This window comes from Dipodomys merriami, unplaced genomic scaffold, assembly GCF_024711535.1.
Source record: "Dipodomys merriami isolate MVZ:Mamm:240054 unplaced genomic scaffold, mDipMer1.0.p SCAF_2775, whole genome shotgun sequence".
Classification (NCBI taxonomy): Eukaryota; Metazoa; Chordata; class Mammalia; order Rodentia; family Heteromyidae; genus Dipodomys; species Dipodomys merriami.
The window spans coordinates 1-26075 of NW_027204243.1; the positions used below are offsets into that span (position 1 = coordinate 1).

Sequence of the window (26075 nt, forward strand, 5' to 3'; positions counted from 1 at the left end):
AGCAACATTCCTGTTTGCTCTGTGGGCTAGAGGATGAGGAAAAGAATACCTTGTGAAGGAACAGGAGGGGCCATGCCACTCATGGAGGGGGGAAGATTTGAGAGAAAGAGTGAGAGAGAGAGAGAGAGAGAGAGAGATTTTTACACTTTTTTTCAAAGGTAGATTAATTAAATTAAAAATCTTACTACCTATGAATTTTATGGTTATGCGCAAATCACTTACTGCTTCTGATATCAAATGTGTATAGCAACGGTATGCTTTTTATGGAGTCATAGGTAAAATTAGTGCTCAGAGCGATATGTATTAGTATGAGAAGAAATATGTTTGATCTTTGTCCTTGATTCCTGGAACAGAGTTCCTAAAAATCTCAGAATTTCCTGAGTGATATGAATGTCTTTTTATTTATAATGAATTTATTTCAACAACACCTGAATTTATGCTAGTGCAATTGCTTAGAGTAGAAACCCTAGATAGCTAAGTGATTAAAAAAACATTGGGGGATTGAAATCTTTAGCCTTTACCCACCAACCTCCAGGAAATGGAGAGTAGAAAACAACACCATTCCATGCCCTTCCCTATCCCTTTAATCTAATTGTTCCTGAGCAATCATATGATCAGTATTGCATTGAATGTGGGATTCCTAGATGATGGGAGCTAGAGAATAATTGCTTGGTGTATGTAGAATAAGACAGGACTAGGGAAAACTTTACATCAGGTCAAAATGTATTATTTTTTTTTGAAAGTATAACCTTTTCGTTTGTGTGGTTCCCAGCCTGGAAAGTAGTAAAGATGTGTTCACTGTAGTTATTATTGGAAAAGTGGTTGCCACAAACACTGTCAAATGTTAAAGAAATTAAAAACTACACTTTGTGAAAATATCTACTCAGAATACAGCAGAAACACTCTTGTAGTTGTGCTTATACACTTCAAAGCAGAACACGACACTATTTAATAAATTAAATTAATGTAGACAGTTAATCGGCCTAAAAAATCCAGGTCGAATTTAGACCTGCATTGGATCTTGTAATATCCAAATATCTGTATCAGCTCTCCATGCTACCCACTTGGCCTGAATATTTCTAATTAAATAATTATTTGAAAACAAAAACAAATATGCAATAACAAAGTATTCCATTTATGGCTCTTCATATACTGTGGTCAATCTTAGTTTAAACAGCCTTCTCTACCTGGGTCCTGTTGTGTGTGTGTGTGTGTGTGTGTGTGTGTGTGTGTGTGTGTGTGTGTGTGTGTGTGTGTAGTTTAAACAGCCTTCTCTACCTGGAACCTCGTGTGTTTGTGTGTGTGTGTGTGTGTGTGTGTGTGTGTGTGTGTGTGTGTGTGTGTGTTACCAGGGCTTGAACTTATGGCCTACACACTATCCTTTAGCTTTTTTTTTCCCCAACCCTGGGCTTAATCTCTGGGCTTGGTGCTGTCCCTGAGCCTCTTTGTGCTCAAGCCTAGCACTCTACCACTTGAGCCACAGTGCAACTTCCAGCTTTTTCTGAGTAGCTTATTGGCAATAAGAGTCTTCTGAACTTTCCTGAATGGGCTGGCTTTGAACACCTATCCTTAGCTCTCAGCCTCCTGAGTAGCTAGAATTACATGTGTGAGCCACGAGTGTCCAACCTACAAATATCAGTTGTAATTTATAAAGATGAGAGTATACACAAACATTAGATTATAATATATGCATTCCATAAATTCAGTAATGAGGAAATACATTGCATGAATGCCACTGAATAAAGTAGAGTGAGGCTTAGCTATCTGTCTTGGAAGTACCCTAAACATTGTCCAAGAGAACAGAAATCCTAGCCCATTGGCTCTAATTAGAACATGGAATCTGTATCCAAAAGAAGAGCTTGTCTCTAGGCTTTTCTGGTTCCAAAAGGCTCTGTTAACTCCATAATAGTTATTAATACAATTCTTGGAGACTCCCAGGACACAGAAAGACAATGTATTGTTAGATCTGATAAATCTAATAAACTGGCCACTTCACAATATGTAAGGCTTTTTAAACTGCCAGTAGTGTAATTTACAAACTTTTTGGTTTGCCAGTTCTAGGACTTGAACTCAGAGCCACCCCCATTCTTGCGAACCTTTTTGTTCAAGGCTAATGCTCTACCATTTGAGCCATATCTCCACTTCTGGCTTTGTAGCCATAATTATAGTAGCTGGAATTACAAACATAAGCCACTTGCACCCAACTAAATATTCCAAACCTTTTCAAAATGTAATCTTCAGAATTGAGGTATTTCATGAAGCAAGGAGGCTTTCCAACTATGGTTCTTTTAAAATGACCAGCTTAAAAAAATAATTTGAAAAATGACCAACTTTTATGTTCTAGATATTCTCATAGAAAGAGATTGGTATTACAAAAGATCATTTTCAAGTTTCAAATGGGGTTACAAAGGAGACAGTAATAAAATAGTCAAGATCAAAATTTTGCCATACAATAAAAAGTATCCAAAACCTAGAGGTCAAATTGGGAGCTAAGTTTCTTCATTATCCTGTTCAAAAACCGGTTCTTCCTTATTTCCAAATTGGCTTCCATTAACTAAATTTATCCTTTAATAAGGTAAACTTATTCTTTAGTAAGGTATAACAACTTGAAAAGGATTTTTTTTTCTATTTAAATGTTCACTTCAAAGATAAAACTGAGGCCGGGCGCCGGTGGCTCACGCCTGTAATCCTAGTACTTAGGAGGCTGTGATCTGAGGATTGTGATTCAAAGCCAGCCTGGGTAGGAAAGTCCGTGAAACTCTTATCTCCAACAAATCACCAGAAAACCAGAAGTGGTGCCCTTAGCTCAAGTGGTAGAGCCTTGAGCTGAAGAGCTGAGGGACAGCGCTCAGGCCCAGAGATCATGATCGACAAAAAATAAATAAATAAAGCTGAGCACAAAACTATAATGCATAAGCAGAGCAATATATAATGTCATCTATTTTGGGACCAATGGAAGCATTAAACTGAGAAATATTCTCAGAGAAAATAGTGGATTAAAAGTTAAAAGTGTACTCTATAATCCTGAACGCTGATGGTCACTAACTACAAAACTCTGGGCAAACACTACTTCTCTTTAAAACTACAGTAATGTATGATCAGATTGGATCAGACTGAAAAGTTCCTTTGATTCTAAAACTTTTTTTTCACCAATCTTTTTTACTTTCTCTCTTCTCTTTTCCCTTTCTTTTTTCTTTGCCAGTCCTGGAGCTTGAATTCAGGACCAGGGCACTGTCCCTGAGACTCTTTGTGCTCAAGACTAATGCTCTATACCATTTGAGCCACAGGGCAATTTCTGGCTTTTTCTAAGTAACTTGTTGGAGATAAGAGTCTCATGAACTTTCCTGCCTGAGTTGGCTGAGAACCACGATGTTCAGGACTTAGCTTCCTGACTAGTTAGGATTAAAGGTTGGAGCCACCTATGCCAGGCTTCCTTTCTCCCTTCTTTTCTTCATTCCTTTCTTTTCATTCTTTCATTTTTTTACTTTGGCTAATCTCCAAATCCTGGACACAAATGACATTCCTAACTCATTCTCTCAAGTAGCTACTATTTCTACTGCCTAGAATGCTCTTCCCCAGACACCCAGCTGCTCACTCCCACATACTGTCCCATCCTCACCCCCCCACCAAAAAGGTCTACTTTATGATACCCTGCTCAAAAATACAACCTTATGCACATGCATGCACACACACACAAGCATACAAACACACAGTATTCCCACTACTCATCCTACTCATTCTTTCTTCCTTACATCTTCCTTCTGATGTATTCTGTTTATTACTTTTGTAAATCTGGGTAATGTCATTCTCCATGCTTGAGTTAAAACTCACAAGGAGAGATACTTTTGTGCTATTCCCAGCATTGTGTAAGTCTTCAGCATGATGTCTCTCACCCTGTGGTCACTCAGTAAATATCCATTGAATGAAGGCCTACTGATTCCCTCACACACTTATTTGACAAGTATCTTGCTGCACATGGTCAAAGCTCTTTCCCACTACTTTCTCAAGATTCCCCTCCACAGCCCTTCTCACCCTTGCCTCATGGTCTCCTCACCTGTGTTTCCTTATCCTTTGCCTGAAGCCTTTTGTGCCTCAATCTCACACATGGAGATGGAATGCACACACCAGCTCCCCTGCTCCTCCTCTGGGAAGCCTTTCCATCCCACATTGGCTCCTCCCTCTTCAGTTCTTCCAAGTCTTTCCTCCAGCCCTGATCCAGTCCTGCTGGCTAGAAGCCTTCATAATGGTCTGTGTGATATTCTGGCTAAGCGGTGGTAGCCTCATTCTCTGGGCCAACTTTTGGTCCTGTCTCCTTCACCTGCTGAGCCAAATGAACTGCAGCTGTTCCATAAAGGTGTTCTAGCATGCCTGTGCATCAGACCATCCATTGAAAAGTCAAAGGTAGACCTGAGTTTTGGACAGAAAACTCATCTTGCCCCTTAAGACAAGGCTGGCATGGAATCATAAAATGACTTGCCTCCTGCTTGGCATACTGCCCCTTTCCCCAATCTCCACAATGCAACCCAACACTGAAATCACAGCGGCAATGAGGCACACTCTCTACTGCACTAGGAATACAAGACACTAGCCTCATAAGCCAAACCCACAGATGTGAATTGAAGTCCACTCCCTCACTCTGAGCCTCAGCTGCACTTATTGGGGCAGCAAGGCCTTGTCTCCTGGAAGTCTCTACATCACTAAGAGGAGATCATTTCTGACACATCTAGCTCTGCATTGAGAGCTGAACTTGAAGGAAGAAAAGAGCACATTTTCCTTCCTAATTCCCTCTCGACGTGCACATCAGGTTGGGTTTGAAGGAGGCTGATTTCCAGAGGAATTCCTGAGCAGCCATCTGCTTGTGTGCTTCTGAGACATCTTGGTAAAGATAGAAGGAAGCTGCTATTCAATCATGCTGTTTCACTAGGAAATGGGGGTGCACATGTCCTTGAGTGTGCACATGTTCTGATATTCTAAGGGTGTTGATAGTTGATACACTTACACTATACATGTCCTCTCCCTGTCCATTCTGCACAGCAGACTAACACCACCTAACTTCCACACCCATTTTTAATGTGTCACTGACAAAGCTGTGTGTCAGTGACAGATAAGTACACAAATCCCTTTCATAACAACAGAGACACCAACCTGTGCCACAGGAGATGAGCAAAGTCAAGTGCATTGCCTGATGCTGGAGGCTCTGTAATCCTAACTATCCTAGAAGCTGATACCTGGATTGCAGTTACAGCCAGTCTGAGAAGACTCCATCTTCAATTAACTAGAAAAATACAGACATGGAGGTGTGACTCAAGTGAAGATCACCAGGCATGAACATGCAAATTGAAAGAGAGAAAGAAAAAGAAAGACTGAGACAGAGAAATGGACAGAGTTAGAGACAGATTTAAGAACAGGAAGAAAAAGTGAGGTAAGAAAAGAGGAAGATGAGGGGAAGGAAAAGTAGACTAAGAGACAGTATGAGGTAGAGGAAGAGGAGGAATGAGAGATGGTAGAGAGGGGGAAAGGTGGGGAAAGATGAAAGAGAAAATTGAGGGAAAAGGAAACAGAAAGAGAATTAAGGAAAAAAGCACTGAGATAAAGCCTTGGTACCAGCACACACTCACAAACACATACACACAACCAAGAAACAAAAGGAAAAAAATATAAGGCATGGAAACATCATGGAATTTAACATTACTTCCCTCCCCACGTACCCTCTTCACTGAACACTGGACCATGAGTAGTTCAGGATTCCTCAGCTCCCTTCATGACCTTCCGCCTCTCAGTTCTCCTCCAGCATTAATGTTAACCCTGTCATTCACCAGGTGCCTATCCTTTACCCTCTTTAGGCCTCACTGCTTCTATCATCAGAATCCCACCACATTCTTTGAGGAGCTCCCCAAATAATCCTGAACTGCACTTGTCCACCAGGAGACCCAGCCCTCCTCTTGCTACAAATATCATCAGTCAGCTCTGCAGGCTCAGCCTCCTGACCCCAGTGTCCACAGAGCAAAATCCAGCTGTGCCCAAGTCCTTCCCATCACACACTTGTCACCCAAGACAGCATCAGCCCTCAGCACTTCCTCTGTGTGAAAATCTAATGGCCCTGGATGAACCAACACAAATAACCCAGTGGTGGAGGGTCACATCCTATCTTACTGAATCGCCACTCATGTCCAGAAGTAGTCATCCCAGGCAGGGTCCATCCTCAGACCAAGTCCACAGAGGCCTGTTCCATCCACAGGCACCACTATACCTCCATGTTCTCTTAGGTCTCCTGCTCTTTCAGAGGTTTCTCCAGCTCTCACTGAAAGGAAGAGGAAATATTTTAATTAATATACTTTGTGATTCCAAAAATAGGCTGTACATGTTCACAGTGGTCTCATATGTGAAACTCAGCACTCACAACACTCTGTTTACTTGAGGAGAAAAATTGGGCTAACAGAGGAAGTTGCAATAATGACTTCAGGGTGTATGCATTAGGGTCTTTCAAATATATGTTTTATCTTTTACCACTGTGAGCCAATAAGTGTGAAATCGGGTCCTCCTGGATGATGGATGTTGGGATACTGATGAGTGGAGGATTATAGCGAAAACAAACACAGAAGAAACTGCATTGAAATGGAGGAAAGTGGGGCAGAAAACCACTGACATGGTACATGGAGACAGGTCCCTCTTCTTTCCCAATGAAGACTTGCACTTATGCTCCAACCTAACCAGTATAACGAGTGTGCTCAAGAAAAGTTGGACCCAGTCATCTAGAGCCCACAGTAGGAGAAGCAGAGTCCAGGATGCCTCCTGACCCTCAGATCTATGGGCTTCAGCTCAAATGTAAAAAAAAACAAATAAGTATATAAACAGACAAGAAACATACATGGAAGGTAATGTGATTACCTGCTGTAGCATTTGGAACAAAAACACCTCAAAGGACAAAGGTAAAAGGTTGTCGGATGAAGTCACCATGTGATCAAGCTGCAACCCCTACCACCTCTGAAGGTAAAGATACCTTCAGGCTATTTTTCCACTTGTCTTTCAGCCTGGGAAGGCCAGCTCAGTGTCAGATTTACTTTGACCAGAAACTCGGCTGCAGAATCCTTTAGCACCAGGCACTTGGCCTGAGTGTGTTACACGGAGACTATGCCAGGTATGCTGGGCTCACAGCACTAGTCATGCCTCCTGAAATGAATGAACTAGTGTGTAAGGGACTGATAAATATTCACAAGAATCAAGTCTCTGTGAGAGCTTGGTGGACTCTACTACTACTCTTCCATGAGGCCTAGCGGACCATTGCCAAGGACACTGGGCACATGGGAGGATGCTGCTACTGGTACCTTGGAAACCATGTGGTAACCATGAGGACATCGACCAGAGACAGGGAGAGAGAGACAGACAGACAGACACAGAGACAGGGGGACAGAGAGACAGAAAGACACAGACAGAGAGACAGACAGATAGAGACAGAGCAATAGAGAGAGAATGGGCTGATCAGGCAAGTTTGAATCTCTTGGCAAGTATAAATTTAACAGACATAACAAAATTTCATGAAACCAAAAAACAAATTTGGAGCTAATCCCCAAATAATGTACCTATTAAATCTGATTTTTTAAAAGATGGTTTTACTGTAGCCCAAGCCTGCCTTGAACTCAAGACCCTTCTGCATTATCCTTCTAAATGCTGGGATTAAAGGTTTGCACTACCAGTCCATCATAAAAAGATCATCTCCCATCCTGAGCCTATCCAGGTGTACATCAAGGGTTGCACCTCTTAGAACATGCTTTTGTGACAGGAAATTCCAAAGGATTCATAGCTCTGGGTCAGATGCTACTACAACTCAGGAAATTACTAAGGTCTTAGGAGCTCTGATTGAGCACCCAGGGTCAATGACCAAGTAGTAGAACTAAAGATCGTACTACCACCCCTGTTACTCCGGAAAGCATGAGTGTTTTTGGATTTCTATGTCAGGAACCATGGAAAAATGCCAAATACATTATTTTACAACATCACAGGCAATCACAGGAGATTGTTTACAAACAGAATAAATGACTCAGTAAGTCATCCTATCAAGGGTAATGGGTTTCTTGGTAGTTACAAATATGGAAAAGAAAAAAAATCCTGGAAGAATATTTGGGGTGAGATTGCAATTGGAGGTGTCAGTGTGAACTCATGATTTTGAGTATACATAGATTGGTGTACCAATAAGAAGTTGAGAAACTCAGGAGGTTAAGAGCTTGAACACTGAAGTTTGAGACTAGTCCAGGCAGGAAAGTTTATTAGACTTCACCTCCAAACCAACCAGCAAAAAGCAGGGCTTAAAGGGTGGCTCAATTACTAGGAAACAAGCGAAGCAAGCAAGAGGCACTGAGTTTACATTTCTGTACTACTAAAAGAAATTAATATAAATTTAAATGTGTGTATGTGTAAATATACATGTATGTAGTTGTATATATCAATGCACACCCACATACATGCATACATGTATTTTGTATATTAATTTTATATATTTTCCAGTTGTCTTCTCCAAAAGGGCCTAGGAACAATAATATCTCAAAAGAAAAGATGTTGGTTTCTAAATGCCAACCAGCCACAGCTCCTGGGATAATAGTTTATTCAAAGGCCAGAGCATGGAAGGTACTAAATAAACATCAATCTTGAGTATTAGTGAAGAACAAAAGAACTTATGAGGGCTTAGGGGTAGAGTGCTTGCCTAGCATCCATGAAGCCCTGGGTTCTTCAATGCATAAAGAGGAAAAGCTGGAAGTGGCACTGTGGCTCAAGAGGTAAAGTGCTAGCCTTAAGCAAAAGAAGCTCAAGGATAGTGCCCCCAGGCCCTGAGTTCAAGCCCCAGGATTGGCAAAAAAAATTAAATTAAAGCACTAATAAAAGTCTTTTAGAAGGAGCTCCCACTGGCCAAGTCTGGAACCATTTGCACATCAAAACCATGACAGGAGTGGAATTACAACCCAATGCATTCAACAGGAATCCCTTAGCCAGTTCAGATATGAATAAATATGTAAATACATAAGTAAACTGTCAGTGGTGTGAGGAATGGTATATTTCCACAGCCTTATGTGTTTTCCCACACATCACTCAGTCACAAAGGGAGAGGAGAATTTTTACAGTAGAAAAACAGGCAAATTTGGCTATCTTCAAGTGATCAAAATTACCGACTTCAGGGGCTGGGAAGGTGGCTCAGTGGTAGAGCGCTTGCCTTGCATGCTCAAGGCCCTGGGTTCGATTCCTCAGCACCACATAAGAAAAAGCCGGAAGTGGCACTGTGGCTCAAGTGGTAGAGTGCTAGCCTTAAGCTGAAGAGCTGAGGGACAGCACCCAGGCCCAGAGTTCAGGCTCCACGACTGGACCCCCCCCAAAAAAAATTACCTACTTCACTGCTGGGACAAACTGATGTCCCCAGCCACCTGGTGGGATGCAGTGGGAGGCACACAGTGTCACTTCATGACAGCTTTTCAACCATGCAAGACCCAAGTCAACTCATGATAAAACTTCAGACAAGACTAAGTAGAAAAACAATCGATAAAATAGAAGTGGCATATAATTTTGAAAACAGTCAAGAAAATCTTGAAAAATTTTCAAGATTGAAGAAGACGGCAGAGCCAGGACCAGTGAAGGCCATCTTGACTTCTGGACAGGATCTTTTCACTATCAAAACTATATCATGAGCCAGGCATTGGTGGTTCACGCCGGTAATCCTAACTACTCAGAAAGCAGAGATCTGAGGATCATGGTTCAAAGCCAGCACAGGCAGGAATGTCCATGAGAATCTTATCTTTAATAAACTACCAGAGAACCAGAAGTGGTACAATGGCTCAAGTGGAGAGCCCTCGCCTTGAGGAAAAAGAGTTCAGGGACAGAGTCTAGGGTATACAACTGACAAGTAAACAAACAAACAAACAAAACCCCATAATTTGAGCTGGGCTACTCAGGAGACTGAGATCTGAGGATCATAGTTCAAAGACAGCCTGGACAGGAAAGTCCTTACCACTCAATAAACAGCCAGTATCACACTCATCTCCAAACTAGGCAAAGATCCAACAAAAAAAGAGAACTACAAAATAATCTCTTTGATGACCACATATACAAAGCTACTCAATAAAATTTAAGTCAAGTTTGTAGAGACCATAAACCTTATAGACCATGATAATGACAATGCGCCTCATGAAGGTTAAAAAGTGTTTGTGACTTTAAGTATCTCTATCCCACAATACTGTGGATTTTATGAAATGTATGTAATCACTTAATCTCAATTAAAAAATTAAAAACTTGAAAAAAAAGGTGTTAAAATGTTTGACAAATAATGACCTCATGGGCTGGGAAAGTGGCTCAGTGGTAGAGCGCTTGCCCTGCATGCTCAAGGCCCTGGGTTCGACTCCTCAGCACCACATAAGCAGAAAGAAAAAAGCTGGAAGTGGCACTGTGGCTCAAGTGGTAGAGCACTAGCCTTGAGCTGAAGAGCTGAGGGACAGCGTCGAGGCCCAGAGTTCAGGCCCCACGAACGGACCAAAATTAATTTAAAAAATTAAAAAAAAAAAAAAGAAATGAACTCATTACCTTACTCATGTAACTCTAACTCCTCTGTATAGCCTCTTTACAATAAAAGTTAAAAAAAATAAGTGAAGGGACAGAGTTCACACTTTGAGTTCAAACCACAACATTGACTAACACACACACAGAAAATCCTGGTGCAGGAAAACAGCATAGATATGGTAGAATAGAAGTAGTGATGGGCTAGGAATGTGGCTTAGTGGTAGAGTGCTTGCCTAGCCTGCATGAAGCTCTGGATTCAACTCTTCAGTACCACATCAACAGTAAAAGCTGGAAGTGGCACTGTGGCTCAAGAGGTAGAGTGCTAGCCTTAAGCAAAAGAAGCTCAGTGACATTGCTCAAGCCATGAGTTCAAACCCCAGGAAGAAGAAGAAGGAGGAGGAGGAGGAGGAGGAGGAGCAGGAGGAGGATGAGGAGGAGGACGAGGAGGACGAGGAGGACGAGGAGGACGAGGAGGACGAGGAGGAGGAGGGTGGTAATAAAACTCGTTCCCCCACCCTGCCCCCTCTCACTGAGTAGGTTGAAACCAACTAGTTTTTCATGGCATTGGCAGACTTGTATATTCAGAATAAAGTGAGACTTCTGATGGAATGCCTGGAAAGGAAAATACCACCTCTAAGAAATTTTCAGGGATGTTTCCAGTGGCAGTTTAGGCTGTGATCAGATTCTAGAAAAATTGCGCTTAAAACTCAAACTTTCTATCACCAATAGAATAATGTTTTCATTCATTCAGTACAGTGTTTAGGATAACTACAAATTGCTAGAAATTTTCTCAAGAAATACCAAAGCCACTTAGGGCCAAAGCTTTTACATTCTAGCAAATAGCTACAAGAAAGGGGATGCTAGTGAATGGGAATGCTAGCTAGTGCTTTGGAAAATTGAGAGAGGACCTAATAATTAGATTTAGGTGACTTTGAAGAAAGGCACAAAAAAGAAGAGGAGAATGTTGCATGAGAGAAAGAGGAATGTGGAATGTTGAATGGAAGTGTGACGGAAAAGCACTCCTGTGTTGCAGTTCATGTGCAGGAGGTCAGGATTGAACCAAAAGTTCACCTCTGGCTGGGTTCTGGTGGCCCACATCTGAAATCTTAGCGACTCAGGAGGATGAGCTCTGAGGACCTGGTTCAAAGCCAGCCCTGGCAGGAAAGTGAGACATTTCTAATTAACCATCAGAAAACCAAGTGGAACTGTGGCTCTAAGTGGTGGAGTTCTAGCCTTTTGTGAACAAACAGTCTTAGAAAGATTCATGAACAGGAAGAGAGAAAGAGAGGTAATGGAAAGGAGAGAGGAGAGGAAGATGAGAAAAAGGGGAAGTAGAGGAGGAGATGGTATAGGTTAGAAGAGGAGGGAAGAGAGATGATGGGGGGAAAGGAGGAAAAAGGGGAGAGAGTGAAGTGAAAGAAACAGAAAGAGAATAAGAAAAATTACACAGACATCAAGCCCCAGCTCTAGCACGTACTCACATACACACACACAAACAAAGAAAAAGGGAAAATAGTGAAATCAAGAGTACTTCTCTTCCACCCATCCTCTTCACTGAACACTGGTCCACATGGAATTTAAGATTCTTCAGCTCTCTTCATAACCTGGATCTCATCATTTCTCCTTTATTATTGCTGTCTACCCTATCATTCACCATGTACCCATCTTTGCCCTCTTGTGGCCCTCATTGCTTCGTTCACTAGAATCCCATCCATTCTTTGAGGGAATCACTGCTACTCAAATTTCCCTGAGCTGGATCAATGACAGCCCAGCCTTCCTCATGCTGAAAATCGCATCAGTCTGCTCTACAGTCTCAGCCTGCTATTCCCAGTGTACACATAGCAAAGGCCAGGTCTGCCCAATTCCTCCCCGTCATATGCTTGTCACCTAAAGGCAGCATCAGTCTCCACATAGCCTCTCTGGGCAAAGCTAATGTCCTGCCTAAACCAACACAAATATCGCAGTGGTGAAGGCTCATATCTAATCTTCCTGAATTTCTGTTCATGTGGGAATACAGTTAGCCCAGGCAGGATGTGTCTATAGGCAGAGTCCATCCAGGCCCCGTCCATCCACAGGTACCACTATATCTCCATGCCTTCTCAGGTCTCCTTTTCCTTCATATATTTCACCATGTTTAGCTGAAACAAAGGGGTTATATTTTAACGTATACACTTTGTGATTCCAAAAATGCACTCTTGGTGTTCAGAATGATTGACTATTGAACATCAGCTCCCCCAGCACAGTGGTTCACCCAGCATAAAAATTAGGGTATACTCTTCCATGAGGCCAATAGTCTTTCCCTTGGAACTGCCAAGGGAAAGCACCATACCCAAAGCCTGGTGCTCTGGGGAAAGGGTGTCAGCTGGCGGCCACTCTGGGGACTCATTGTGTCTCTACCAAGATAAGCTAACACTCAGTGCTGATCCACTTGTACAGTGCACATGTCCCTCCCTCCCTGTCAATTTGTTTACCAGCCCACCACCCCCTTTCTCCCACAACCATTTCTGAGGTCTCACTCACACAGCTGTGCCTCACATAAGCACACAAATCCCTTTCATAACAACACAGAAAACAAGGTATGCCACAGCAGACTAACAAAGTCAAATGCACTGCCTGATGCTGGAGGAGCTGCCTGTCATCCTAACTATCCCAGCAGCCTGTCTGGGAACACTCCATCTTCACTTAACTAGAAAAATGCAGGCCGGGAGCTATCATGTAATGGTAGTGTAATAAACAGCATGGCCAAAGGCATCCTCCTCCCCCCCACATGCTGAGCTCATTGTTCCCCTGGGCCTAGCTGTAGGGGGGGGTCAAGAAGGGATGGAACAGTGGGCTTCGTGGGGGCAGGGCAATTAGTGGAGGTTGAAACTTTTATAGCTGTTGGAGTGGGGGAGGGGCCCAGCCTATATATAGGCTGTCTGTTCTGAGGAGTAGGGGCTGGGGAGAGACAGACAGCAAGAGGCTCCATCCAGAGCAGAGCAGAGCAGAGCAGAGCAGAGCAGAGCAGAGCAGGGACACCCTGTGAAGAGCTCTGAGGCCTGAGGATAGGCCACTGGAGAGGCAAGCAGAGGAGGAAGGAAGCAAAAGGCAAAGCCTTCCCCTTTGGAGGTTTGCAGACTATTTGGAGGTTTGCAAGTCTGGAGGTGTAACTCAAATGATAGTAAACAAGACATGACCATGCCAGCTGAAAAGGAGAAAGCGTGAAAGAGGGAGGAAAAACCAGAGAGAGTCAGAGTCAAATTCATGAGCAGGAAGTGAAGGAGAGAGAATGGAAGTGTGCATGAAAGGAACAAGAAGTGGGATAGGGGAAATAGAATAGTAGAAGTTATGGGAGAAAGAAAAGGGAAGAAGATGGTAGAGGAGGGAATGTGGGAAAAGGGAAGATAGGAAGGAGAAAAAAAGGAAACAGAATAAGAAAACAGCACTGAGGTCAAGCGTCCAAGTACCAGCATAAGCATACACACAAAAAGAAAAAGGGGAAAAAAGCATGGAGGAATCATGGAAATCAAAAGTACTTCCTTCCACCTACCCTCTTCACTGACCACTGGTCCATGTGGAATTCAGTATTCCTCAGCTCCTTTCATAACCTAGCTCCTGTCATTTCTCATTTAGGTTTAGTGTGCATCCTGTCATTTACCAGGTACTCATCTTTGTCCTCTTGTGGCCCTCAGTGCTTCTCTTACCAGAATCCCATCTCATTCTGCACCCCAAATAGCCCTGACCTGGACTCCTCATCCACCAGGAGGCCCAAGCCCAGCTCTAGCTGCAAATTTCAAGTCTTCTCTTCAGGTTCAGCCTCCTGATCCCAGTGCACACATAGCAAAGGCCTAACTCCTCCATTACACACTTGTCACCAAAGGCAGCATCAGCCTCAGCAACTGCCTCTGTGTGCAGATCTAATGTCCCTGGCTGAATCAACACTAATAGCCCAGGGGTGGAGGATCACATCCAATCTTACCCAACTTCTGCTCATGTACAGATGCACTCATCCCAGGCAGGGTCCATCCAATATCTTCATGCTTTCTTAGGCTTCTTGCTCCTTCACAGATTTCTCCACCTCTAGCTGAGAGGAAGGAAAAGTATTTTAATTCATACATTTATGTGATTCAAATTTGGTGGGGGGGGAGGATTGGGAATGAGGGTGGGGGGAGGATGGAAGGGATGGGGAGGGGAAACAAAGGAGGAGGCTACAATGCTTGATAAGAAATGTACTCATCTTGCCCATGTAATTGTAAAACCTCTGTACAGTATTTTCCCAATAAAAATTTTAAAAATAAATAAATAAAAAGAAAAAAATGAGCTCTGGATGTTCAGAATTCTGCTCACCAGCACTCTGATACCCTAAGAACAAAAACAGGGCTCTGCTATTCTTCCATGAGGCTTAGAGCCTTCTCATGGGAACTGAAGGGGAGAGGAAGAACAATGCCCAAATTCTGGGTGTTAGCTGGGGGACTCTGGGAACTCACAGAATCTCTACCCAGATATGACATCACTCAGTGTTCAAACCCTTCAATTTTGCACCTACTTCTCAACCTGTGCATTTGGCATAGCAGCCTACCACACCTGTCCTTCCCCCAACCATTTTCAAGGTGTTCCTCACACACCTGTCCCTCAGATAACTACACATCAGAGAAGCCATCCTGTGCTACACCAGTTTAACAAGATCAAAAGCATTGCTGATGGTGGTGGATCATGCCTGTAATCCTAACTCTTCCAGAAGCTAACACCCCGAAGATCACAGTTAAAGCCAACCTGGGCAGACTTCATCTTCAATTAACTAGAAAAATCCTGGCTTGGAGGTGTGACTCAAGTGGTACAGCACTGGTTATGAACATTCAAACTCAAAGAGAAGATCTAGAGAGGTGTAGGGAGCCGAGGCGAGACTCCGCCCACTCCCTTGCAGCTTTGAGGTAACCACCCCAGACGGTGCTTGGCGGGATGTCTGGGCTGTGCGCGTGCGCGAGCCAGGTAGAGTCCCCAGCCAATCCCATGACACCTGGTGACGGTGAAAGGCAGGCGACCAACAATAGAAAGACCCGCGTTCCGATTCTCCTATATAAGCGGCTGTGTTTCGGGTGCACGCTCTCTCGCGCCCAAGCTCTCCTACAACTAAAAGGCTCTCCAATAAAGCATGATCTGAGAAGACTCCTGGTGTGGTGGTCGTTTTTCCTCGCTGGTCGAGTAGACGGTCGCTACAACTGGTGCTGAAACCCGGGAACGAACCTGGGACGGGACCCGCGCGAGAGGCCGAATTGGAGCCAGAACTCAACACGCAGAGAGGAGACATCGGTAAATATCCCCCGGTATGCTGTTCACTGTAGATTTAGATATTTATTGGTTGCTTGCATTGCTTCTTCCCTTGTGGCTTGTCTTTTTGATGGTGCGCACTTGCCTCGACCAGGGAGGGTTTGATTTAATCCAGGAAGGATGCAAAGTACTAACACGGCATCAGGATAGTCTATCAGAGTCAGCATACAGTAAGGGGGAGGAAAATAGGCCTAAAAGAAAAAGGGAAAAAAGACAAAAGGATCCTAAAGAATTAAAGCAAGAGGGGCTGCAGCCCTCACAAAAGGAGAAGGGTTTCAGAGAGGAGGAGGTCTCAAGGAGATCCCCGTGCCCTTCTTTAAAAGCAAACCGGTTCTCAGCCCTACATGTGGAAGGGCGGGACCAAGAATATAGTAATCTTGTGAGTGACTCAGAGGAAGAAATGTTAGAGGAGGAGGGAGAGCAGCTCGATCCAGCTGATAGTGAAGAGTTAGAAGAGGCTGCGGTGTAGCACGAGGCAGACAGATATGGAGGGTGGCGCCCCCTAGGGGTGGGAGTACTGCAGCAGCCAGGAAGAGGAAACAGAGCTGGCCCTCACCCATAGGCCCCCCGGGCGTGCCCGCCGGCGGGGCGGAGTCACTTTATAAAAGGCTGGTCGCCGTTAGCGGCAGCCTTTCCAGTTTTTGAAAATCCCATTACTAATGAGAGAATTCTTGAGCCGGTTTCCTACTTCCAGCTTAAGGATTTAGTTGAGGCAGTCCGGACTTATGGAGTGACGGCCAATTATACCACTGCCTTGCTTCAAAGGCTAACTATTAATGCTATGATTCTGTGGGAGCAAAAACTGTTCAATATTTTCTTGAATTAGTGGCTAAACAGGCAATTTTGATCTGAGAAAAAAAATAAAAATAAAAAAAATAATAAATAAAAATAGAGGCAATTTTGGGTATAAAGTATTGTTTGATGCACTTTGCAAAAATTCCAGATAAATTAATTATTCCATACACCCGTGAGCAAGTTGAAATTTTAGCAGCCACAGTGGATATGTGGGCAATTCTTGTTTGCTCATTTCCAAATGTAATTGATAATCATTATCCTAAGCATCCTCTGCTTGCCATAGTTAACAAAAATTTAGTGTATTTTCCTGTTGTCACATCAAAGGAGCCCTTGGCTGATGCTCTAACCATCTTTACGGATGGATCAAAATCTGGACAAGGTGCCTTTTTTGTTCAAGGACACAAACAGCCGGTAGTCTTTAATTTTCGGCCGAATGTCCCACAGGCTGTTGAATGTTTAATTGTGCTTGAAGTTTTTAAAAGATTTGATCAACCTTTTAACTTATTTTCTGATTCATTATATGTTGTAAATGCCGTTGCTTCTCTTGAAGTTGCTGCTTCAGTTAAGCAGGCCAGTACAATTTCTAATGTTTTGTTACAGATTCAATCCCTTATCTTAAACAGAAAACATCCTTTTTTTTTTTTTTTTTTTTTTTTTTGGTCCGGTTGTGGGGCCTGAACTCTGGGCCTGAGCACTGTCCTTCAGCTCTTCAGCTCAAGGCTAGTGCCCTACCACTTGAGCCACAGCGCCACTTCCGGCTTTTTTCTTTTTGCTTATGTGGTGCTGAGGAATCGAACCCAGGGCCTCAGGCATGCAAGGCAAGCGCTCTACCACTGAGCCAACTTCCCAGCCCAGAAAACATCCTTTTTATATTGGACATATTCGCACCCACTCTATGCTGCCGGGCCCGATGGCAAAGTGTAATGATTTGGTGGACCAGGCAACTCGGGCTGTGGCTCTGGTTGCTGCTGATCCTGTAGAATTGGCAAAAGACTTTCATAGATTGTATCATGTACCTGCTAATACCCTTAGGAAAAGATATAATTTGTCCAGGCATGTGGCAAGAGATATTGTTAAAGCCTGTAAATCTTGTGTTACCTTTCTTCATTCTCCCCATGTGGGGGTAAACCCCAGGGGGTTGAGACCAAACGCCCTATGGCAAATGGATGTTACTCATCTGACGGAATTTGGTAAGTTGAAATATTTACATGTGTCTGTGGACACCTTTTCTGGTGTCATTCATGCCACACCTTTGGCAGGAGAAAAGGTGTCTCACGTCAGAATACACTGCTTAGAAGCTTGGGCAGCTTGGGGAAAGCCCCTTAGACTTAAGACGGATAATGGCCCTGCTTATACTTCCCATGGTTTTCGCGCCTTTTGCGCACAAATGCAGGTTGCCCACACCACCGGATTGCCCTACAATCCTCAAGGACAAGGTATAGTGGAAAGTGCTAATAGAAGCATAAAAGAAATGCTTCAAAAACAAAAAGGGGGAATTGCTGAGTCCGCGTCCCCCAGGGAAAGACTTTCTCTTGCGCTCTTTACCCTTAATTTTTTAATTCTAAATGACAACGATCAGTCTGCCGCAGATCGGCATATGACAAGAGACTCCATGGATACTAAAGACATGGTTATGTGGAAGGATGTTATTAATAATAAATGGTATGGACCGGATCCGGTAATAATGAGATCCAGGGGAGCTGTTTATGTTTTTCCACAGAGTCAAGAAGTACCTCACTGGGTGCCAATGAGACTGACCAGGCCGGTGGAGACTGCAACAGAACCCCCTCTTGAAGATGCAGCTGATCTTCCTGCTGTTAGCAACAGTGCTAATAGCAATCCCTGTGATAGCTAAACCGATGATGCTGTGGGCTGTTACAATTTACTGACTGGATTGCCTCTGCGGTGTCCTTTTCCAAAGAGCGGGTGGGAGTCGGAATGTTTTTAGCCTGCTGCTTGGGAGGATGCGTTGTCTGCCTATGGTTGGTCTGTCGCCTTCGAGCCCAAACCAGAAGGGACAAGGTTGTTATCTTGCAAGCATTAGCCGCTTTGGAGAGTGGATCCTCACCCCAGATTTGGCTGTCGGCCCTAAGAGGCAGTTAAGCCTTACCATTCTGCATAGCCTTAGCACCCCGAGGGATCAGGGGATCCCATTGCACCGGGACAGGTATGCAATTTGCAATTTGGGACAGGGTGCAAGGCAAGTGCACTGCACTTGAGGAGATGGTTCTCATCTCCTCAAGAAGAGCATGCTGGGTTGCAAGTGGGTTGATGCCCAAGATCCCACCTCTGCAAAAAAGGCATCGGACGGGCCTGGTCATCACTGGGGAAGGCGCGCCCCTCAGGCGAAGGCCAGTGCAAGGTCCTAATGTCTTAGACAGAGGCCCAACCTCTACTCTTACCTGTTGCCATAAAACAAAGAAGGGGGAACTGTAGGGAGCCGAGGCGAGACTCCGCCCACTCCCTTGCAGCTTTGAGGTAACCACCCCAGACGGTGCTTGGCGGGACGCCTGGGCTGTGCGCGTGCGCGAGCCAGGTAGAGTCCCCAGCCAATCCCATGACACCTGGTGACGGTGAAAGGCAGGCGACCAACAATAGAAAGACCCGCGTTCCGATTCTCCTATATAAGCGGCTGTGTTTCGGGTGCACGCTCTCTCGCGCCCAAGCTCTCCTACAACTAAAAGGCTCTCCAATAAAGCGTGATCTGAGAAGACTCCTGGTGTGGTGGTCGTTTTTCCTCGCTGGTCGAGTAGACGGTCGCTACAGAGAGGCAGGAAAGAAAAAGACAGATTTATGAGGACAGAGGAAGGGAGAAGGGAAGAGAAGATGAAGAGAAGAAGAAAGAGAATAGGAAAAGAGGAAGAAGAGGAAGAGATGAATAGTCTGGAGGGAAGTTACCTGGAAAAGGGGAGAGAGGAAATGGGGAGAAAGAAGAGAGAGAAAAGGAGACACAGAGAAAATCACCCAGTTCAAGTGCCAGTACCAGCACACACTCACAAATACATACCCACAACAAAAAGAAAGGAATGGAAAGGACTGAGAAAATAAGGAAAATAACACTATTTCCCTTCCCATCCACCCTCTTCACTGGAGACTGGTCCATGTGGAATTCAGGAGTCCTTAGCTTCATCTTCTCAGCTGTCTTTCAGCATCAGTGTCAACCTTGCCTATCAGGAAGGTGCCCATCCTTTGCCCTCTTTTGTTCTGCATTGCTTCTTCTCAATGGAATACATTCTCAACCTGTTAGCTGTGCTCTATTCCCCAAATAATCCTGAGCTGGATCATTGATCCAACAGAAGTCACAGCCCACCTTCTGCTGCAAATCTCATCAGCTGCTTTGCAGGCTCAGCCTCCTGACCCTTGTGCACACATAGCAAAATCAGGTGTGCCGAAATCCTCCCTATTACATGCTTGTCAGCTGAGGCAGCATCAGACAAAAGCACTTGCTATGTGGAAATCTAATGCCGCTGGAGAAGCGAACACAAATAACCCAGTGATGGATCATATCCAAACATACTGAATTTCTGCTCATGTCCCAATACAGTCATATCAAGCAGGGCCTATCCATAGGCAAAGTCCATCCAGGCCCCGTCCATCCACAGGCACCAATATATCTCCATGCTCTCTCATGTATCTTGCTGCTCCTTCCTAGGATTCTCCACCTGGTGCTGAAAGGAAGGGTAATGTTTTAATTCATAAAGTTTGTGGAGCTAAAACTGGGCTCTGGATGTTCAGAAGGTTCTAATATTTTAGACTCAGGTCTCCCAGTAATCTTTTTTCCCTAGGGGAACAAAATGTACTTTGCTATTTCTCATGAGGCCTAGAGACTTCAACAGAGAAAAGCCAAGAGAAAGGAAGCACTGTGCTGAAGCATGGTGCCCTGCAGAAGGGGTGACACCTGGGGGCCTCTGAGGGGACTCCCAGAATCTCTATCAAGATATCCCAATTCTCAGTGCAGACAGTCTTGAACAGTATACATGCCTTGCCTCTCTATTGATTGTACACACTATCCCACAACCCCCTTCAACATCCATTTGTAACTTGTCCCTCACACAGCTGTCCCCCAGACAAGTACACAAATCCCTTTTTCCACATTAGAAAAGCCAACCTGTGTCTCACCAGATGAACAAGGTCAAAAGTACTGCCATGTATGTATGGTTCTAGACGGAAATCCTAACTATTCCAGAACTTCACACCCAGAACAGAGTACTTAAAGCCAGCAAAAACACAGCATAGAAATGTAGGCTTGGCATCTAATCTTCAATAATGGAGCTAAAAAGATAGAATCGAAGAAAGACAGCCTCTTCAGTAAATGGTGCTGGCAAAATTGGTTAACTACTTGTAGAAAACTAAAGCTAGATCCTTATATATCATGCTGCACAGAATCAACTCCCAATGCATCAAAGACCTCAGAGTCAAAGCAGACACTCTGAAAACATTACAGGATAGAATAGGAGAAACCCTAGGTCTCCTTGGCACGGGTCCAAATTTTTTTAATAGAGACCCAGAAACTCAACAAATCAAAGAAAGGTTGGACAAATGGGAGTGCATGAAATTGCAGAGCTTCTGCATGGCAAAGGACATAGCTAGCAAGATCAATAGAAAGCCCATGGATTGGGAGAAGGTCTTCATACAACGGACAAGGGTCACATAACTAAAATATACCTGGAACTCAAAAAATTAAATCCCCGGGGCTGAGAAGGTGGCTCAGTGGTTAAAGCGCTTGCCTTGCATGCCTGAGGCCCTGGGTTCGATTCCTCAGCACCACATAAGCAAAAAGAAAAAAGCCGGAAGTGGCGCTGTGGCTCAAGTGGTAGAGCGCTAGCTTTGAGCTGAAGAGCTGAGGGACAGCGCCCAGGCCCAGAGTTCAGGCCCCATGACCGGACCCAAAAAAAAAAAAATTAAATCCCCCAACAACAAATCTTCAAAGAAACAACTGCCCAACAATTAAGTCGGCTAATGACTTAAAGAGAAACTTCTCTGAAGAGGAAAGAAGTATGGCCAATAGACACATGGCCAATAGACACATGACCAATTGACACACCTCCCTAGCCATAAATGAAATGCAAATCAAAACAACATTGAGATACCACCTCACCCCAGTTAGGATGGCTAAAATCAAGAACTCTAATAACAACAGATGCTGGAGTGGAACTTTACTGCATTGTTTTTGGGAGTGTAAACTTGTCCAACCACTTTGGATAGTAGTATGGAGGTTCCTCAAAAGACTCCACATAGACCTCTCCTATAACCCAGCATTCCCACTTTTGGGCATTTACCCAAATGCTCACAAACAATACCACACTAAAGCTACTAGCGAAACTATGTTTACTGTAGCATTATTTACCATAGCTAAGATATGGAACCAACCCAGATGCCCCTCAGCAGATGAATGGATCAAGAAAATGTGGTATATATACACAATGGAATTCTATGCCTCCATCAGAAAGAATGACATTGCCCCATTTGTTAGGATATGGTAAGACTTGGAAAAGATTATATTAAGTGAAGTAAGCCAGGCCCAAAGAAACATAGGTCCCATGGTTTCCTTTATTTGCAATAACTAGTATATATCTGAGTCAAGCAGAAACAGTCAGATAAGTTGATGTAATGGGGAAATGAACCCTAAGGTATGTATTCAAATGTTTTTTTTTCTTTCATGGGATTGTTTCTAACACATAAGATTATTTCTTTGTTGCTTTGTATGTCCCTCCCCAACAGTATAACCCGTGCTTTCACTGTATTTGATGTTGGTATAATTTGTGGAGGGGAAGGAAAAAAACAAATCTTTTAAATAGGGAATACAGGTGGACTTATTGCAACAATGCGATGTACAAGTCGTTATGTTGAAAACAAACTTTACAACTTTGGCAGAGTAGGGGTGAGGGGAGAGGAGGATTGGAGGAGGTAGGATTGACTGGGGGGGCGGAGGAAGGATGGGAAGGGATGTGAGGGGAGACAAAGGAGGAGACTACAATGCTTGATAAGAAATGTACTCATTATCTTGCCCATGTAATTTTAACCCCTCTGTACAGTATTTTCACACACAAAAAAAGAAATGCAGGCTTGGAGGTTGGAATCAAGTGGTAGAGCACCTGTGATGTACATGCAAACTGAAAGAGAAAGAGAGGAGAGATAGAGACAGAGACAGAGGCAGAGAGACAGATTCATTCAAATATCTGCTCATGTGTAGACACAGTCATCCCAGGCCTGGTCCATCCACAGATATCACTATATATCCATGCTTTTTCAGGTCTCTTGTTTTTTAACATGTTTATACACCTCTACCTGAAAGGAAAGAAAATTAGCTTAATTCATACACTTTTCCAGTGTAACCAGGGACTCTGTTTGCTCAGAATGTTCTCAAATTTGAAACTCAGCTCCCTCAGCACTCTGATTCCCATTAGAGAAATTTGGACTCCCAGGGCAGTTGCAATTGTAAGTAACCTGTGTAGGAAATCGGGTCTTTAAAATTTACTATTTTTTTTTTTTACTGTGAGTAAATAAGTCTGAAATAAGGGACTTTTGGATGATGGCATAATGTTAGAATGGTGATTAGGTGTAGACAGAACACACAAGAAACTGCATTAAAATGGAGGAAAGTTGGGGCAGAAACTACTCTCATGGTCCATGGAGACAGTTCTATTTTCCCAATGAAGATGTGCCCTTGAGTTTCGACCCAGCCAGAGTAAATAGTGTTCTCAGGAGTTGTACACAGTCACCTAGAGACTGCCAAAGGAGAAACGAGTCCAGGATGCCACCTTCCCCTAAGATCCCCCTGAAGCCCAAGGGCCTCACTTTAAACCTAAGTAAACAAACTAGGTAAATAAGTAGGAAAATATGCAACATATCTGGAAGGTGAGATGATGACCTACTGCAGCATTTGGGACACAAACACCTTAGTGTTCGGAGACAAATGGGAAAAGTTGTTTAATAAAGTGACATTACTTGAAAGTAAGGGATTGAGGTGTATTCACCAAGCTCAGAAGGTACAGACAGCTTGAGGCCACATTTCAGCCTACTTTTCAAAATTTAAAAGTCAGCTCCTTGTCAGCTGTCCTTTCACTAGAAAGAATGCTAGCTGGAGAACCCCCTAGCTATGCTAGGACTATGCCTGGCTATGCTGGATTGAGACCTTTGCTGAGGATTCTGGGCACACAGCAGTGTGAACTTCCTGTATGACTCCCTCCCCTCCTGCAGCTCTTCAATTCCACATCTCTCTGATTTTCCACACCCTAGTGCTGTGGCAGAGTTCTGCACATCTTTCTCTGGAACAGCTTTGTTCTTAAGCTGTGGACATTAGTTTTTGGGCTTCACACAGTACCAGAGTTTGTGAAAAATGGTGACTATCCTGTGAGCCACACTCTTCTAGCCCCATCACTTATTCCATCTGGAGGCTATGGATTCCCCGTGTGGCTGCCAAGAGGGAAGGGCATTTTCAACCAAGTGTCAACTCTCTAGTCTGCTCAGCCAGCTAAAAGAATCCTGGCCCCAGATTAAGCTAGTACTGGAGCTTTGTGGGGAGCAGAGTGGAAGGACAGGCAGACTAGGACCTTGGCCTCTCTTCAGAGGCAACTGTTTGTTATCATCTGGCAATTGAAATTCTGAGGGCAAACTGAAGGTGTTAAGTTGTGCAGCGAAGCTGACTCCCCTTCATTGAGAGAGGGCTAGTGCAAAGTTCCTGAGGAGTTGTACACAGTGGAATAGCTAAAGTCATCATTTTCCACTCCACACTTCTGGCACTCTCTTTTTAGTTTTCTTGGATGACCAGATAAGTACTCATGGCTTCATTGAATGCCCTGTCCTGGATTGCCTTTTCAATGTCAGCTATATTGTACCCCATGTCACACAGAACTGTGACACTAATGGAGTCCAGCTTGCTGGGCAGTGGCTCATCAGGAAGCAGGCCAAACCCCACATCTACAGCCAGCCATGGGTTTCTCAGTGACATCCACAGTCAGCAGTTTGGAAAGTAGATTGTGTCTCTTCGCAGATAGATAAAAGGGAGCTGTGTACATGGCCTCAAGGATGTGTAGCCATGTCTGCCATCTTCCTCCCTTCAAATGGGAACTTTCCTGTTGTCCTCACATACAGAAGCATACCTGGGATCTAAATGTCCTGTTTATAGACATCATACATTTTGTAAAGGAACATTTCACGAGGTCTGAATATCAAGGCTCCACAAAACCCCTTTAGCAACTGCCCCAGCAACACCGTGATGCTCAGCCCCAAATCACTGACTTTGGCATTGCATTTGCCATCCAACAGGATGTTCCTGGGCTTCAGGTATCTGTGTGTGATTTCGTTCTTGTGAAGGTATTGCATAGCACTCACCATCTGCTTGAACAGCCTCCTGGCTTCATAATTGACTAGGTGGTGGCAGGAGGATTTGCCAGTCAACCCTATCCTGTACTGGCTGTTTTTACTACATTTTGTCACAACTCACTTTCAAGGCCTTTTGAGTCAGGGTGGGTGGAGTTCCTGCCTCTTGTCTCTTGAAGGGTTATTCATTTGCTTTGAAATTAAAATGTCATCAATTTGAAATTATTTACATTGTTTCAAAACCAAACAAATTGATGTTCGTATGTTTTTTGGTCATGTGCGGGCTTGAACTCAGGGCCTGGGCACTATTCCTGAGCTCTAATGCTCAACCACTTTGAGCCACAATGCCACTTACAGTTTCCTGGTGGTTAACTGAAGATAAGTGTCTCATGGGCTTTCTACTCAGGGTGGCTTTGAACCTAGAACCTCAGATCTCAGTCCCCCAAGGAACTAGGATTACAGGTGTGAGCCACCAGTACCTGGCACAAATAGGATTTTAAAAAGATGCCAAGTTTAACCTTAGGATAAGACCATGAGGTCCGAAGGGCTGAGACCTTACCATAACTGTTGCTGAGTAGTTCAAGTTCTTGTCTGCCATTGCTCTGTAAAGGACTCTCTGTTTATCTGAGTTTGCCCATAGCAATGTTTTTATTTTGTATTTTATTTCATTTTTAAAAGGTTTCAGTGACATTATTTTCCAAATATGTTTATGGAACAGCCACCATTGTCAATTGCCGGAAGTGGAAAAGTTCCCAAGGTGTTATTCTTAATAAGTCATTACTAACTATTATGATGCAGGATGGAACTCTTAATGGCTCTTGAAGGAAGATAGAATCTTTCCTAATTAGGTTTTTATATTCTATAAGTAATTGTACAGGACTCAGAATGTGCGTTAGTGGTAGAGTGCTCACCTAGCATGCACAAAGCTCTGCTTTTGCTTCCTCAGTTCCACATACATAGAAAAGCCAGAAATGGAGCTGTGGCTCAAGTGGTAGAGTGCCTCAAGCAAAAGAAGCTCAGAGACAGTGCCAAGGCCAAGTTCAAGACCCAGGACTGGCAAAAAAAAAAAAGAGACAGGGGTAAATGATCTGAATAGAAATTTCCAAAAAGAAGAA

General features: G+C 43.8%; 1 long non-coding RNA gene across 2 annotated transcripts in view; it reads right to left on the minus strand.

Annotated features, from left to right (window-relative positions):
- Positions 1-5151: 5151 nt before the first annotated feature.
- The window catches only part of LOC138837871 (uncharacterized), a 28125-nt gene continuing 7201 nt past the window's right edge, over positions 5152-26075 (minus strand). For both annotated transcript variants that reach the window (XR_011375478.1, XR_011375477.1), the window contains 3 exons: positions 14495-14599; positions 6154-6301; positions 5152-5275 (listed from right to left, as the gene is read on the minus strand). This is a non-coding gene — a long non-coding RNA (uncharacterized lncRNA). The remainder of the gene's footprint in view (positions 5276-6153; positions 6302-14494; positions 14600-26075) is intronic.